Source organism: Symphalangus syndactylus, chromosome 16 (assembly GCF_028878055.3).
Source record: "Symphalangus syndactylus isolate Jambi chromosome 16, NHGRI_mSymSyn1-v2.1_pri, whole genome shotgun sequence".
NCBI classification, from domain to species: domain Eukaryota; kingdom Metazoa; phylum Chordata; class Mammalia; order Primates; family Hylobatidae; genus Symphalangus; species Symphalangus syndactylus.
In genome coordinates this window covers 40,085,069-40,102,575 of record NC_072438.2, presented here as the reverse complement: position 1 = coordinate 40,102,575, position 17,507 = coordinate 40,085,069, and the positions used below count along the sequence as shown (strand labels likewise).

The 17,507-nt window shown below is 35.9% G+C and overlaps 1 long non-coding RNA gene across 1 annotated transcript in view; it reads right to left on the bottom strand.

Moving 5' to 3' along the window:
- LOC129464973 (uncharacterized) overlaps positions 1 to 17,274 on the bottom strand; it is a 67,962-nt gene extending 50,688 nt beyond the window's left edge. The window contains exon 1 of the long non-coding RNA XR_008651817.2: positions 16,704 to 17,274. This is a non-coding gene — a long non-coding RNA (uncharacterized lncRNA). The remainder of the gene's footprint in view (positions 1 to 16,703) is intronic.
- Positions 17,275 to 17,507: the final 233 nt, after the last annotated feature.

The window sequence follows — 17,507 nt, the reverse complement described above, 5'->3', positions numbered from 1 at the left end:
CTTCACTGTACAGGGTTCCTGACCTGTGGTAAGTAAAGAATGTCACTTTCTAACTGGCCCGGGAGCCCTAAGTTTATCTTGGAGCTTAAAGACGAAAGGATCACTCAACTCATAGGTATTTGATGGCACAATTCTATGGCTTGGCTTGGTTTCAAAAAACTCTTATCTGAGATTCTCCTTCTATGGAACAAAGTTCCATCAAAGCCAATTTAAAAACCCATGTAAAAAGTAATTATTCTTGCTGCACTGTATACAAGTAACTAGGCCAAGTGTAATAAAGCAAATCAGTCATATCATGATTTGTTTTTAGTAAAAATGGGTAACTGGAGAAAGAAAAATTATGTTTCAAAAACTATAGTACAGCTGTTGTTAGATTCTTAGTCTTGCTGAATACTTTTCAATTTTATTATTTTCTACACTTTGGATGGAATTCTAACTTTTCTTGGCTACAAGTTCTCAACTTTGTTTTTCCCATTTTTCCTAATTTGGAGTTACCGAAACCTAAGCTATACTTTTGTGAAGCCCTGCAAACTGACGCCAGACAACTTAAATTCAGAAGAAAATAATGGCAACCTATTTACATACATACACCACTTTCATACTGTCTATTGATGCATGGACTTAGGAGTAATGTGGCCTATATCAATTTTCCAGAATTGTTATCTTGTTTGTTGTTGTTTTTCTCCCTTCCTCCCCCTATTTTATCTTCACAGAACATGAGACTTCACAACCTTCTAAAAATGAGCTTTCCTAATAACTCAATACCTACCTGTCTAGGAATAAAATATCCTAGTTATAAGAGTTCAGATGAAACCGGGAAACAGAGGCTCATTTTCTTCTAAAATGCTTTATCCAAAAGATTTTAAAATGAAAGGGGAGAAGTGTGAAAGGAAATTATATTGGGCCCCCAAAATCACTAAACTAAAGGGAAAATGAAGCTTGGAACTGTTTAGAGCAAACCGGCCTCCCATTCTATTCAAAGTCACCCTTCTGCTCACTGAAATAAATGCATATCTGATTGCTTACTTTGGAAAGGCTAATCAGCAACTTCAAATAATGCAACCATTTGTCTTGTATCTACCTATGACCTGGAAGCCCCCTCTGCACTTTGAGTTGTCCCACCTTTCCAAACCAAACTAATGTTCATCTTACATATGTTGATTGAGGTCTGATGTCTCCCTAAAATATGTAGAACCGAACTATGCTCTGATCACCTTGGGCACATGTCAACAGGACCTCCTGAGGCTGTGTCATGGGCACGCATCCTCAACATTGGCAAAATAAACTTTCTAAATTAACCGAGACCTGTCTCAAATTTTGAGAATTCACATTATCATATCTAATACTGTTCGTTTTCTTGAATTAATCTAGATTTCAATTTAGAAATATTTTCCCTCTTTCTGAAGTATTTCCTTTAGAAATAGCATACAAGCTGGAAGAAATGACATAGAAATACAGAGCTATCAATTTCTTGTATCAGAAGTGTCATAACATTACTTTAAGGAAGATGGCGAAAAGTGTAAAGATTTATACTATAAAACCTAAGGCTGAAATATCAAATTATAATACAGAAAAGTATAGCTAATAGTGAAACAAGGAAATGCAACAATACCATAAAAAACACTCAGTTAATTTGAAAGAAGATATATTTAAAAAGAGGGACAAACTACTAGGTCATTAAAATAAGCAGGCAGATAATGCAGGGTTTTTAGTATCGGTTAATATTTTGGATTTTAGTCTAAGTCAGATAAGAATGTCGTGAATGATTTTTATCAGAGAGGTATTCCAATATGATTTACTTTACTAAAAATAATAAAGAAAGAAGAAGGATGAAAAGAAAAAAGGATGTAGTTGTTGCCTGAAAAAAAATACAAAATCTTCGCTGACTGCCTTGAGATGGAATTAATAGGGAGGCAGTTTCAGTTTGGGAGATATGCTAGCAGGCTACTGTTATAAATAGACTAGGGTAAATGTCTTCACTAACAACTCAACTAACATAATAAATGTAACAGATTCCCGCTGTGTCTACACATTTTCTATCGAAATTAAAGAATAATTTGATTCAGGGTATTCTTAAACTGGAATAGCTGCCCTGCCCTGGGGTGTTTGCAGACTCTTTTATACATATTTGAACTAAGAGCACTCACATTCATACAACTTGCAGTGAAAAATCCTTCCATACCTGTTAGGTGCCTGAGGCTGAAGACCTTCTCCTTCTGGTAAAAAAATTAGCTTCTTTAGTATGTATAATATCTTAACTTTAATTAATAGAAAATAAAGTGACAGAAAAAGTTTAACAAATTATTGAAAGACAGCTTTCAACATCCATTCATTACAAATCTAAATTTGATCACCATTTTCAGACTTTTAAGCCATGGCAGAGTAACAAGTAATGATTTAATCTCTTGCCTTAAACATATCAACAAATTGACAAAATATATTTAAAAAATAGATTGCAGACATTGGTTAATATGCAGCACTAGATAGCTGTTGTGAAAGAATAAAAAACAAGGTGAGCCCTCCATTTTGCTAGTTTAATGCCTAGAAAGAGTGTCCAGGCCACATTACTAGGAGAGGTCATCCAAACAGAGCAGGATGTCTTCTTGGACTGGAGAGACAGAGGGAAGATTTTCAAGCCACAATGGCATTCAGAGTTTACAGAGTAGATAACTGTGAACTGCATGGAAATTAGATTATTGCTCACAGTTCAGGAAGCTCAGGAGACCTGCAAAGCATTCCCTTCTAGACTTCACTTGAGTAATTATCAGCAAATATCTGTGACTACATAGCACAAGGCAGGAAGAGGGTGTTGAGAGGATACACCAGAAAGAAGAGTCTGGAAAAATCGTAAGAGATCATAGAATTTGGAATAGTTTGTGTTCCACTAGCAAGGGTTGAATAAACTCGTAATACGTGGGGCATCAAGTAGAGTACTCAGAATTCTGTTGCCTCATTAGTAGGCAAAAAGATTAAACCTAAAGACTGCTCTTGCCCTGCTCATCTGATGATTAAATGTAAGCCTTGAAAGATTTATACTATTTTTTAGTAACTTCACTGTGTCTCAAAATGGAAATAAAATGTGTTTTTTAAATTACAAAATATCCAGCATTCAAAAAGATACATTATAAACTATCTGTACCCCAAGCATACAAATAAGCAAGAAAATGTAGCCTATAAGCAGACAAAAGTTAAATCGGGCAGGGGATGGTGGCTCACATCTGTAATCCCAGCACTTTGGGAGGCTGAGGCAGGCAGATCGTTTGAGGTCTGCAGTTTGAGACCAGCCTGGCCAACATGGTGAAATACCATCTCTACTAAAAAATACAAAAAATAGCCGTATGTGGTGGTGCATGCCTGTGATCCCAGCTACTTGGGAGGCTGAAGCAGGAGAATCCCTTGAGCCTGGGAAACAGAGGCTGCAGGGAGTCAAGATCCCGCCACTGCACTCCAGCCAGCTGGGATGAAAGAGCAAGATCCTGTCAAAAAAAAAAAAAAAAAAAAAAACTTAAAAAAAATCAAAACTGACAGAGAAATGATAAAATCTTATAATTAGTAGACAAGGGTATTAACAAAGTTATTATAATCATATTTGATAGTTCAAGAATGAGGAGGAAAGCATGAGATGTTAACAACAGAGAATATTGGAAAAACAAAACAAAACACCCAATCAAACTTTTGGATTAAAAAAATATAATTTCTTGGCTAATAAGTGCACTGGGGGGTATCAACAACAGACAGAACAACATGGAAGAGAAGATAAGTGAACCTGATGACACAGCAAGGAAAATCATAAAAAATGAAACAAAAGATTAAAAAGACAGAAAAAAAAAGAACGAGAATAGAGCATCAGTAAGCTATGTAACAATTTAAGTTGCCTAATATACATATAATTAAAATTCTTATAGGAGAAAGGGGCTCAGAAAAATATTTGACAAAAGTAACGGACAAAATGTTTCAAATTTTATGAAATTTGTTGAAAACTATGAACATGTATATTCAAGAAACTGAAAAAACTGCACACAAACAAAATAAAACAAAAAATGAAGGCTATTACATGAAATCACTAATATGACATTGCTTAACAACAGAAATAATAAGAAAATCTTAAAAGCAGCCAGAATGAGAAAGACAGATTATTTGTAGACAAATAAACAATGACAGAATATTCCCATTGAGTTTAACAAGCCAGAAAAGAGTGATACAATGCCTTCTTATTCCATACTCAGCAAAGAAAAAGAGGAAGAAAAAAAGGAAAAGTTAATACTTTCCTATATCTTCAAAAGTTGAACAAATTTATTGTGAGTCAAACTAACTATCAGAAATTTTGAAAGACATCTCTGGCAGAAAGAAAATGATTTTAGATAAAAATCTGGATCCATGTAAATGAATGAAGATTCATAGAAATGTTAAATATGAGTGTAAATATAAAATATTATATTTTCCCTTTAAATACTCTTTTAAAATAATTGTTAAAAGCTAAAGCATTAGTAAGTATTGTGGGTTTTATAACATATGTGTAATTAGCATGTATGACCATAGCAGCACAAAGTCGAGAAGAGTGGAAATGGAAGAATTATGGGATTAAATTCGTACATTGGAGTATAAGAAGTAGTATAACATTACTTAAGGTAAACTATAATAACGATATTTAGTGTAAAAACTATGGCAATCACTAAGAATAAAGTACAAACAGGCATAATTAAAGAGCCAAAAATGACATAAAATGGAGTCCTAAAAATAACCCAAGAGTACACAGAGAAACAAAACAAAGAGAATAACGAAGAATAGATGTCACAAATGAAAAGCAGCAATGTGGTAGATTTAAGCTCAACTATAAAATAATCACAGCAAAATATGTATGGTCTAATTACATCTAACCAAAGGAGAAGTTAGATCAGGTATAAAAGCAAGAGCTAAGAAACTCATTTTAAATGTGAGTAAATAAGTTAAACTTTAAAATGTGGCACAAAGTCCAAGAGAGTGGAAATCGAAAACTAGGGTTAAATTCTTATACTATAGTATACGAAGTAGTATAACATTACTTAAGATAGACTATAATAAAGCTATTTAATAAGTGGAAAAATATCTACAATGATAATACTAATGAAAAGAAGGCTAGAATTACTTCTATTAATATCAAAGTTAGATTTTAGATTAGAGAATATTACTAGATATTTTTAAAAGTCATTTTATAATGATCAATTGATTAAGAAGACATAACAATATTAAGCTTCTATTCACCTAATAACAGACGTTCATAATACATGAAGCAAAAATGATAGGACTGAAAGAAGATATTGTTAGTTTATAGTTAATCAAAGATGTAAACACTCTTCTGTCAAAAATTGGTAGAATAAGTAAACATAATTTTCTAAGAATTCTGATGACTTAAACAACACCGTCAACCAACTTGGATAAAGTGACACCCATAGAACACTGTAAAAACTACACAATAACAGGAAAGTGCACATAATTTTCAAATTCATAAGGAACATTTACCAAGATATACAATTGTATAGCCCATAAAATAAGACTTGACAAATGTATAAGTATTGAAGTCATACAGTGTGTGTCTTGACAGCAATGAAATGCAGTTAGACATGATTTACAGAAAGATGTCTAAAAAATCTTTTTATTTTAAAATGAAGTGACAGATGTCTAAATAACTCATTTGTCAAAGAAAAAAATACAAGGAAAATTAACAAGTCTATGAAATTAAGTAAAAGTGAACACAATAAATATGAATATTTAAGGGATACAGCTAAAGCAGTGATTAAAGAGAAATTAGAGCACTAAATATCTATCTTAGAAAAGTTCATAAAGCAATGATATAAATTTCCACCATAAAAAAACATGAAGGCCAAATTAAGGGCAAAATAAAGTGAGGAAAGAAATTAGTAATTGGTATGTTTTGAAAGTTTATCCCCATCAAATGTCATGTTGAAATATGATTCCCATTGTTGGAGGTGGGGCCTAGTGGCAGGTGATCAAATCATGAGGATAGATCCCTCATGAATAGTTTAGCACTATCCCCTTAATGATAAGTGAATTCTTGCTCAGCTAGTTCATGAGAGATCTGGTTGTTTAAAAGCATCTGGGACCTCCCTCTTCTCTCTCTCTTGCTCCTGCTGTCACTATGTAAGGCACTACTCTCCCTTTGCCTTCCACCATGATTAGAAGCTTCCTGGGGCTCACCAGAAGCTGAGCAGAGTACCACGCTTCCTGTACAACCTGCAGAACCGCAAGACAAACTTCTTTTCTTCATAAATTACTCAGTCTCAGACATTCCTTTATAGAAATACAAAAACAGACTGACACAGAAATAAAGACCAGAAATCAGTGAAATAGAAAACAGAAAAATAATGTAAAAAATCAATAAAACAAAAGCTGGCTGTTGGATATCAATACAATTGATCAACAACTAACTTTCCTATACAGGCAAAAAGAGAATACATGAATTAAGATTAGCAGGAGTGAGAGGGAAGACAAAACTACTGACATTACAATTATAATAGGGGAATACTATTAGCAATTTTAAGTGGGTTTTATTCGTATTATTGTTTCAAGGTTTGGTTTATAAGATTGAATAATAGCTGGACTTAGAGACTGAGAGACAAAAATTCAACAGTTAAAGCCATAGATTTTTTACTTCAGGTATTTGTAAATGGCACTGAGATGGGAATTAGGGCTGAAACATTTTGTTAGAAAATTAACAAATGCCTTTTAGAAATTATTAAGTTTGAGATGCCTATGTAACATTTAATTAGAGATGTCAGACAGACATTACAATGATCAAGGAGTCAATTGGGCATAAAATTCTATAGGTAAGAGAAGATGTAACTTGAGACAGAATAATTTTATATTACATATGAAAATAGCATAGCTACAGCTAGTCATTATTTCTTTGACATATAAAATCAAATACAGAAAAAGGAAATAAAACACAGCTATTTTAAATATTTAGTTATTTTTGATTTAATAATCTAACAAAAAGTAATTATCAATTATTATCCTACCTTTAAATGTTTGTAGTACCAAAAATTGTAAGAGACAAGGAAATACTATAAACTCTGAACATTTTTGAAATTCCATGGAACCACTAAAGACTGAACAAAAGTAGGAAGCTGGCAGAAACAAGATGCCTAAATTTCTGACAGAAAATAATCATTATACGGACACTTGATGGGGATTATTTGAATATGACAGTCAAAGATGTGGAACCTAATTTCTGCCTATAAACACTGCTCATATCTCTGAACCCTATATATGCAAGATGGATACCAGCTAAAGTTTAAACAAACTTACAGGAGGTTGGAGATGTCATTTAAGAGTGTGAGAGAGTATTCAGTGTGAGTTTATTTACAAAAACTGCCTGCTTTTAAGCAAAATGATTAACATTCTTCTGAGGAATATAATAAAATGTACTGTGTATTATAACATTCAAAATGTTCAGAATACAATAAAAATACTCAGCACAATAAGAATTAGAAAAATATAACCCAAAGCCAATCAAAGGGAAAAAGGAAACTCATGATGACCCAAAAGTTAATATTAGCAAATATTTAAAATTACATATTATAACAATGAGGTAGAAAAATAGATAAAAAAAATCTCGGCAGAGAAATAAAAGCTATTAAAAGACACGAATGGAAAATCTACAAATTTCTGACATTTCTTTGTTGTAGATTAATGAAGGATTATAAAAGCAAATATTGCCCCAACCTATTTTTATGTCTACAGGTTACCTATGGCTTGAGATACAGTCACTAAAATATAAAGTTATTTTAAAATTATCCTTCTCCTAACAAGAAAAGATGCAACAGGTCAAAGTGTTACTGAAGTTTCTTAACAAGCAAGACAAATTTTCAATACAGATATTTTATATTTGAAACAGCTATGTTATTTTGCAGTGTTCAATACAGTATCTCTCTATGTCATGGCAACTATTAATGCAAAATGATCTCTTGTTTAGGAAATATAAAGATAATACAATGTTTTCAGTCTGCCCATAAATGCTTTTTATGGTAATACATGTATAGTAATCACAAAATAAATGATAAATACATGAGTAAGTGAAATTATAATTCTGTCTCTTAGTAAGAGAATTATCTGTAGAAATACAATCTGTGATATTAGCATGTACTGTAAACACTGAAAAAATGCATCACATATTGAATTTGATAAAAGGAACATCTAAGCATCACAGTCAAAAATATAAAACAAAGTTAATTTGATTTTTCTCCCACTATTTCTACTGGGAAACAGAAATTATATAAATAAAACTACTGATAAATGTGGAACAAAATGAAAAGGAGATTCATAAATGTGCTACCATGAAGCTACAATGTCAGATACATTAATAAATACTACTTTATAATGTCAAAATAAGGTGCTTTAAATTGTTAAGTAATATACCTTAAAATATGTTATATCTATCCTTTAAGGAAAGGTTTCTTGACCTAGTTAGAGTATGATTTCAAATTATGCCTAAAATTCATAAAAATAGTCCTATTTGCAATAAATTAAATTATAAATAATGAACTGTATAGTGACAGTATTGAAACTGATTTAAATTACTTTCTAAATCAAGGGAAAATATAATCAAAATTCAGCAAAATATGTTTGTTCATTTTTATCAGAACTTTATAATTTCTGTTAGCCTGGGAGATATTATTTTCTGAAAAAATGATTTGTTGCAAATTGCCCCAAACACAAACCATGCTAATTTTTGGCTTTGGTTAATTAATCTGCAATAGCAAATGAAATGCTAATCCAAAACTTTTCATCAGGTGAATTTCTGTGTAACTCCCTGATTTGAAGAATTGGCACAGGAAAATGCATTGCCATAGGGAAAAATTATATAACCGAGAGTGAAGGGAAAAATCATTTTGACTGTTTCATTTTGGACTCAATCTCTTCATATAGATACTTTTTAAAATTTACTGACACATTTATTTATTTACCATAGTGTTATTTAGCAGCTACTAGGTGCTGGACATTATTCTGGGGCTAGATAACAAAAACAATCTTTGCTCTCAATTATAATATATTATTATAATGGAAGAAAATAAAAACAAACCTGTTATACATATATACCCACACGTGTACATGCATATATACACATATATGATATATAAGATATTACATATGTATTTTATATATTATATATATACATATACTATAATATAAATATATTACCTAACATAAATAAATATATTTATTATAAACATATATAATTTATAATATAAATATATTTATATTTAACTATTTTATATATAAATAAAATATATATTCACCATCAAGTGGTGATAACCTTTTATGGAGGAAAAAGTAAAACAAGCTTGGAAGAGAGAGAAATAACGTATTTGTTGTGAATATTGGGCCTTCTTACACATTGTTTCTCTTTTCTTTTTCTTAGCACCTTGCCTGTTTTAGGTGGTTCCCTTATACTTTTGGGCTTAGCTGAAATACTGCCCCCATGATGAAAGCATCTAGATTTCTAAGAAGTCACTGAGGGGCCAGCTGATGACACTGAAAAGCATGAAGGAAACAGCTGTTCATTGAGTGAGAATTGACAAGCTTTGAAGATAATCCCTTTCTCTCTCTCAAGGTTAACTTCAAGAGCCTTTCTCTCTCTCAGGGTTAACTTCATCCTTGCACCTTTTCATGAAAAATTTAGTTCATTGTGACTACACATCAGTGAAACTTTTTTGACAATTTTAACTCCTTGCAGTGAATGTCGTAAAGAATCATATTTCCTCACTTCTTTCCCTTTTTTTCTTTCTTCACTTTTCTCTATTTCTCATTCAAACCACTCGAGGCTTACGAATTGCAAATAAAATGTGGGCACTTTCATCTTTACTTCATGCTCTGCTTTCCAGCCGTTCCTACTTCAAGTATGAACTAGGAACCGCATCTCGGAGAAATCCGTTAAAAATGGAGACTCTCCACCGGGCGCGGTCGCTCACGCCTGTAATCCCAGCACTTTGGGAGGCAGAGGCAGGTGGATCACCTGAGGTCAGGAGTTTGAGACCATCCTGGCCAACATGGGGAAACCCCGTTTCTACTAAAAACACAAAAATTAGCTGGGCGTGGTGGCACAAGCCTGTAATCCCAGCTACTCCAGAGGCTGAGGCAGGAGAATCTCTTGAACCTGGGAGGCGGAGGTTGCAGTGAGCCAAGATCGTGCCACTCCACTCTAGCTTGAGTGACAAAGTGAGACTCTGTCTCAAAGAAATAAAACTAAAAAAAAGAATGCACAATCTCTGGCCTCATCACGTGTCTACTAAAATAGAATCTTCACTGTAACGTGATCCCCAGCTAACATGTATGCATATGCAGAGTTTATAGTACTTCCTTGTCTCTTACAATTTTTGGTACTCCAAACATTAAAAGGTAAGATAATAATCGATAATTTCTTTTTGTTAGATTATTAAATCAAAAATAATTAAATATTTAAAACAGCTGTGTTTTATTTCCTTTTTCTGTATTTGATTTTATGTGTCAAAGAAATTGATGACTGACTGTAGCTATGCTATTTTCATTTCTTTTCTTTTTTTTTTTTTTTTTTTGAGACAGTGTCTTGCTCTGTCGCCCAGGCTGGAGTGCAGTGGCGCAATCTCGGCTCGCTGCAAGCTCCGCCTCCCAGGTTCACGCCATTCTCCTGCCTCAGCCTCCCGAGTAGCTGGGACTACAGGCGCCCGCCACTACGCCCAGCTAATTTTTTGTATTTTTAGTAGAGGCGGGGTTTCACCATGGTCTTGATCTCCTGACCTCGTGATCCGCCAGCCTCGGCCTCCCAAAGTGCTGGGATTACAAGCGTGAGCCACCGCGCCCAGCAGCTGTGCTATTTTCATATGGAATATAAGATGAGACACAATGCTGGTCTACATAACTTTGTGGCAATAGTATACTGAGATAAATACAGAAAGTGAGAGTAAATGCTTAAAAACTTTTATAGCAATTTTACATTATCACACAATGGTTACTTTATTTTACAAATGCACCATTCTGCAAAACATTGAATTTTTAAACAGCTGTTTCTTCAGTGTAGGTAATTCATGAAGTCTTCTTCTGGAAGACCCAAACTATATAATTGATTTCTGTCTTAATAAGGTATTTAAAGATAACCACATTTATAATATTACCAGAGATTTAAAGGAGATAAAGGAGTTAGCAGTGCATACAACTGAAAGGAAAGAGTTCCAGGCCAAAGAAGCAATAATTATGAAGGCCCTGATTCAACAGTGTCATTCTAGTTGATTTGAGAATAATAATAGGGAGGTCATATTGACTGGGGCAAAGGGTTAAAGAGGAAGTGGGGAAATAAGGTCGGAAGTGTGTTTGTATCTGTTTGCATGTGTATGAGGGTTGGATCCAGTTTCCTGGGTGTTTTTGGGACATGCTAAGGTTTCTCACTTTTTATTATAAGTGAGATGGAGGAATTGAAGTGAGGAAAGATATGATTAATTTGCCATTTAAAAAGATAACTCTGTTAATTCTTTTAGGAATAGAATCAATGTGGGCAAGATCGGAAACAGTCAGGACGAGTTAGGAGATGGAGACTATTGGAATGATTCAGGTGAGAGTTGAGGGCATCTGGTATCACTGCTATAACAAAGAAAAAGCTGTGAAGTGGATGAGCACTGAATGCACATTAAGGTTAGTGCCAAGAGGAAATTAAAGAAAAACGTAAGTTTTCTGTCTGAGCAATTGGAAAGATAGAGTCGCCATTAACAAAGGTGAAAAGAGCAGGTTTGACACACAAGATATATCCAAAGTTCTGCCCAAACACTTGTAAAACTTTAATGTGCAATAGTAGAGACAAATGCATCTATTGACTGTAGAAATCTTATAGTCTCATGATGCCTTATGAGCACAAGTATAAAAATCATGAAAACAAAGATGATATATTAGAATGCAGGTAGCAGCATTGAAAGAAAGTCTTGAAAGTTCAGACAAAGGTTAATATCCCGATTATATCATTTACTAGGTGAATCATATTATACCGTTTGTTAATCTGAGTACATAGTTTCAGTTTTAAAATGGGCATATTATTTACATGTTAGATATCTTAGAAAAACTAGAATTAATTATCATTGGTATAATTGGCATTTAGTACATTCTGTACCACCATAAAAGGAGCAAAGGAAAGTAAATTAGATATGTTGACTCTTAGGAACTTGAAAAATATGAGTGAGGAAATAATAGAATTGAAAGCACCACTTACCTTTCATAATCCTCTTAAAGGGATACAATAAAAACAGGTGTGTTTTAAGTTTCTCATAGATTTCTCCTACTATATTTTCCAAGTTTTTTTAAGCTTTTCCAGTGAAAATTCATACTCTGTATTTTGTGCCCTTATTACAAAATGTGATTTTTATGGTTTGTTAATCGCTGCACTGGGAGTTAAAAAATGAAGATGCTAACCTCGGCATTTGAACATGATCAAATACTTGAACATTTCTTAACTCTGTTTCTTCAACTCTGAGGTATTTAGAATAGAGTATATTTAGGACTCCTATCAGTTCATAATGAACTGTATGATTTGAAAAATAAATAAGTATTACCAAAGAACAATCAATAGTTGTTAAAGACTGGTTTCTTCAACATTGTATAGTTAGAGAACTCTCTCTGTATAGACTAATCAGGCTGTCTAAAGGCAATGTGCTGCTTAGAACTTCATAGTGCTCAACTCAGACATTTACCAAATATTTTCTGTAGCTGATTTTGTTGGCCTTCTATAATTATAACTACAAAAAAGTGAATAGGTTTCCCTCTGTGCAGTCCACAGAGATTGATTCATTCCGAAACTTTAATATTTGAAACTCTAAATAAATTTAAAATTATCTTAAAAGCAGAGAGATAGAAGTAGGTAGCATTCTATCATTCATTACTTACATGAAACCTACAGGAACAAAGCATGCATTTTGTATGTATGCATATTCAATACCTATTTATTCAGAATATTAAGGGTATATAAAATTCAAAATGAAGGTATTTTCTGGCTAATGATGTCATACGTGTCATCCATGTGTCATTAATTTCAAGAAATCAAAAACAATACAATGTATTTTTTGTAAAAATATACTTCAAATTTATAAGTATAATGTATGTAGACTGATGAATCAGGAGCCATTTTAAATTCTTTTCACAACCCTTATTATTAATATAAATTATCTATCTAAACTTTGTCAATGAAAGATAGTATGGGGAATAAAAATCTGGCTAAAGGTGATATATGGCATTTAAAAAAACACAGAAACTGTAGTTAACCAAATACCACTGAGTTCTACTTAGTTGTCAACCATATGACTGATTATTTAAGAACTGAGTTTCAGTACAACAGGAGTTAATTACTAATGAGATTATTGTTTTAAAGGTTCATGTCTCTTTATATTTACATAAATGGTAGTTATCCAGTCATCAGAGACTCTCTTTGATATGCTTTGGCTCTGTGTCCCCATACAAATCTCACCTTGAATTGCAATCCCCATAATCCCTATGTGTCAAGGGCAGGACCAGGTGAAGGTAATTGAATCATGGGGGTGGTTTCCCACATGCTGTTCTCATGATAATGAGTGAGTCTCACAAGATCTCATGGTTTTATAAGCATCTGGCATTTCCTCCACTTGCGCTTCACCTTCTTGCTGCCTTGTGAAAAGGTGCCTTGCTTCCCCTTCCCCTTCTGCCATTTTTGTAAACCTCCTGAGGCCTCCCAAGCCATGCTGAACTGTGAGTCAATTAAACTTCTTTCTTTTGTAAATTAGACAGTCTCAGGTATGTCTTTATAAAGCAGTGTGAGAATGGACTAATAAAGTAAATTGGTACCAATGGGGTCGAGTGCTGCTATAAAGATACTCCAAAATGTGGAAGTGACTTTGGAACTGGGTAACAGGCAAAGGTTGGAACTGTTAGGAGGGCTCAGAAGAAGGCTGGAAAATGTCGGAAAATTTGAAACTTCCTACAGACTTACTGAATGGCTTTGACCAAAATGCTGATAGTGATATGGACAATGAAGTCCAGACTGAGGTAGTCTCACATGGAGATTAGCAACTTGTTGGGAACTGGAGTAAAGGTCACTCTTTCTATGCTTCAGAAGAGAGATTGGTGGCATTTTGCCCCTGCCCTAGAGATCTATGTAACTTAGAACTCGAGAGAGATGATTTAGGATATCTGGAAGAGGAAAGTTTTAAGTGGCAAAGCATTTAAAAGGGAGTAGAGCATAAAAGTATGGAAAATGTACAGCATGATGATGCGATAGAAAAGAAAAACCCATTTTCTGCTGAGAAATTCAAGGCAGCTACGTCAATTTGCGTAAGTAACCAGGAGCTAAAGGTTAATCACAAAGACAATGAAGAAAACTTCTCTAGGGCATTCAGAGACCTCCACAGTACCCCCTCCCATCACAGGCCTGGGGATCCAGGAGGGAAAAATGGTTTCCTGAGTTCATCCCAAGGGCTGCCTGCTGTGTGCAGGACATGATGCCCTGCATTCTTGCTGCTTTATCTCTAGCTGTGCCTAAAAGGGGCCAAGCTACAGCTCAGGCCATTGCTTCAGAGGGGGCAAGCCCCAAACCTTGGCAACTTCCACATGGTGCTGAGACTGTGGGTACATAGAAGTAGAGAATTAAGATTTGGGAATCTTTGCTTAGTTTTCAGAAGATGTATGGAAGCACCTGGATGTCCAGGCAGAAGTTTGCTGCATTGTCAGAGCCTTAATGGAGAACCTCTGCTAGAAGCAGTGCAGAACTGCACCTCCTGCCACACAATAAATGTCATGGCCTGGGTTATGCACAGCCACTCCATCTGCATGTTGATCAGTACTTAGAATTCTGTTTTTCTTCTATGGTGCAAGTGGATAATAATATTTGCATGTCATGCTAAGTTAAGTTAAAGATACGGTAAACTTATCAAACACCTTTACAAACTTCCCTGGATCCTCCAAAAACTGATCAAATTTTTCCTGTCATAAAGCCAGATCAGACATGGAAAAAGGCACCTATACTCATTGTTCCTCCATCTTCATCAGCTATCTTCTGGAATGGACATAAGTTCAATTTGGGGGTCTGATATGGGGACCCACTCCTGGTGGACTCACTGGGCTTACCTCTCAGGCAGTAGGGGATATGAGCCAGGGTTTGTTGGATAAGAGGAAGGGGTGTCTGATGACCTTGGGTGGAATCCTGTGCTGGAGGACTGGTGGAGCACCCCTCAGAACTAGGGGACTGAGGAGGTTCTGAATGAGGGGGAAGCATAGGCCTCCTGGGGGGGCAGCTGGGAAGGGGTCATCTAGGATGTTCGGCAAAGCTTCTGGGTGCCTGGGAGTATCACGAGCCAGACACATTCTACAGCTAGCCTTTAGGTTAGGATCTTGGTAGAGGGCCATAAAATCCTGCACATAAGAAACTTCTCATTTTCCTTAATTTTTACAAAGCCAATGTAAGTGTACAATACCATTATAACGTAAAGAACCATGCCTATGTCAATCTGTTGGCTTACCAATTTGTATTGCATCCAAATATTATTACAGTAGTAAATGAGTTTTCTTTCTTTTCAATTTGTCCAATAATTGAAATTTGGTCCATTTGTCTAAAGAATACCCTAGTGGCTTTTGGGATGCTTGCTGTTGTCCACATTTCTAGTAAAGATCTCTACAGGGAGTTACGGTTAGCCTACGTTTAGCAAATGCTTAGTTACTCTCCCCTTCTAATTTCCCACTTTCTACAAAACATGCATAGCAAAGTGTTACTAAAGTAGATTACCAGCTACAAAAGGGGAGTTGGATGTTGAGTCTACATTCCACAGAGTGAGGGTTGGGCAGAGAGAGGCTAAACAAATAGTGACAGTGGAAGGGAGGAAGGGAAGGGAGTTAATAGTGCTCCCAAAGGGAAGACCTCCGAGGCTCTGACCTGTTGGAGCACCTACCCAGTGGCAGAGACACCAAAAAAAAAAAAAAAAAAAAAAAAAGAAATTCAGGTCACCACTTGTCTACCACTGTATATGGCTATCAATCTGGCCAGGAGCCTGGGAACTCCCAGTTCCATTGACCAAGAGGAACTTGAGGAAGGCAGTTGTGAGACAACACACAGAAAGGGGCTTGCAATTGGCTATTAGAAAAATAATGTATCTAACTTCAGGGCATCAAAAGGCAAGACCGATATATCCCTAGGGGGAAGGTATATAACTCACAGTCCAAGAAAGAATGTCAATGCTGAATACCTCAGAGCATCTAGGGGTGGTTAAAACCAATGCTGAAAACCCAGAGTGCCTGAGTTTCAGCCAATGAAGTTTCCCACATCAAATGCCAAGACCCCTGGGACACCCAAGGAGGTGGCTGACAGTCAACCCATGACCAAGTTGCGGTCACCAAACAATATGACTGTAACATCCCAGAGCCAACAAAATGGGGGACCTCTCAAAACCAAGTGTCCTGCCTTAAACAATTGCCAAAACACAGGTAACAGAAAGTTAAAAGCAAACATAAGACTGCAAACAAAACATACATTTTAAAACTGAAAATAAAATGACAGATGGAACAGTAAAATGGAGTCAGAGGAGAAAGGAACGGGGGAAGGGGTGATGAGGACATGCTTTGGAGCACTCGAACGGTGGGGGCTTCAAAATGATCACCTGGCCAAAGGCTTTTATTTTATTCCTTAGTTCTCCTGATACTATGGGGGTGGGGGCAGAGGGAACACTCACCCATCCACCAGAGCCAAATGGTACTGACAATATTCCACATGGAAATCTGCATGATGATCTCTCCAGGATCCCTCAGCTTGGGTGGGATTAGCTGCCATGGTGAGAGATGCCAGCATGGAGACTGTAATCCACCAGTCTGCCAGCTGGAGCAGCGTGTTTCACACGAGGCAGTGGCACTATGGCTGCTGATGGGCTCAGCTGCAGTGGTGAGAGAGGCTGGCACAGGGGCTGGTTACCCACCCACCTGCTGATCAGAACTACAAGTCTCACACGAAACAGTGGCACTATGGCTGCTTGCCTGTCTGCTCAGTTCCCCTGTTGGCCAAGGAAAACGATGGCTCTGAAAAGAGCCTTTGGTTGGTGTTTTAGCTTTTAGGTATTAACAGCTCTGCTTCACCACCTCTCATCGTCTCCCAGCTTGTCGTGCTGCAGATCGCTTTTTCTTGCCGTCTTGCTTACTGCCATCCTGCCAACTTCCCTACCACTGACTGCCAACCAGCCATTTACCAATGCCACCTGCTGATTGCCAACTGCCGAACCTCGAATCGCTGACTGCTGCTTCTCTCACTATGGTTTTGCTAACTGCCACTTCTCTTGCTGTTTCTCGTGCCACCATCTTCTCTCTTTGCCCTTGGCCAGGCACCACACTGATGCAGGGCCAACAAGCCCCAAAGTGGGGCTTATCCTGCAAGGGTTCTGGGCTTGCCCGGGAAAGAAGGTAAGGGTGAGCTGGTCATAGGGTAGAAAAAAAAACGGCTTTATTAAAGTGGCAGTATTACAGCTCCTGAGGTGTTATAGCTCCGT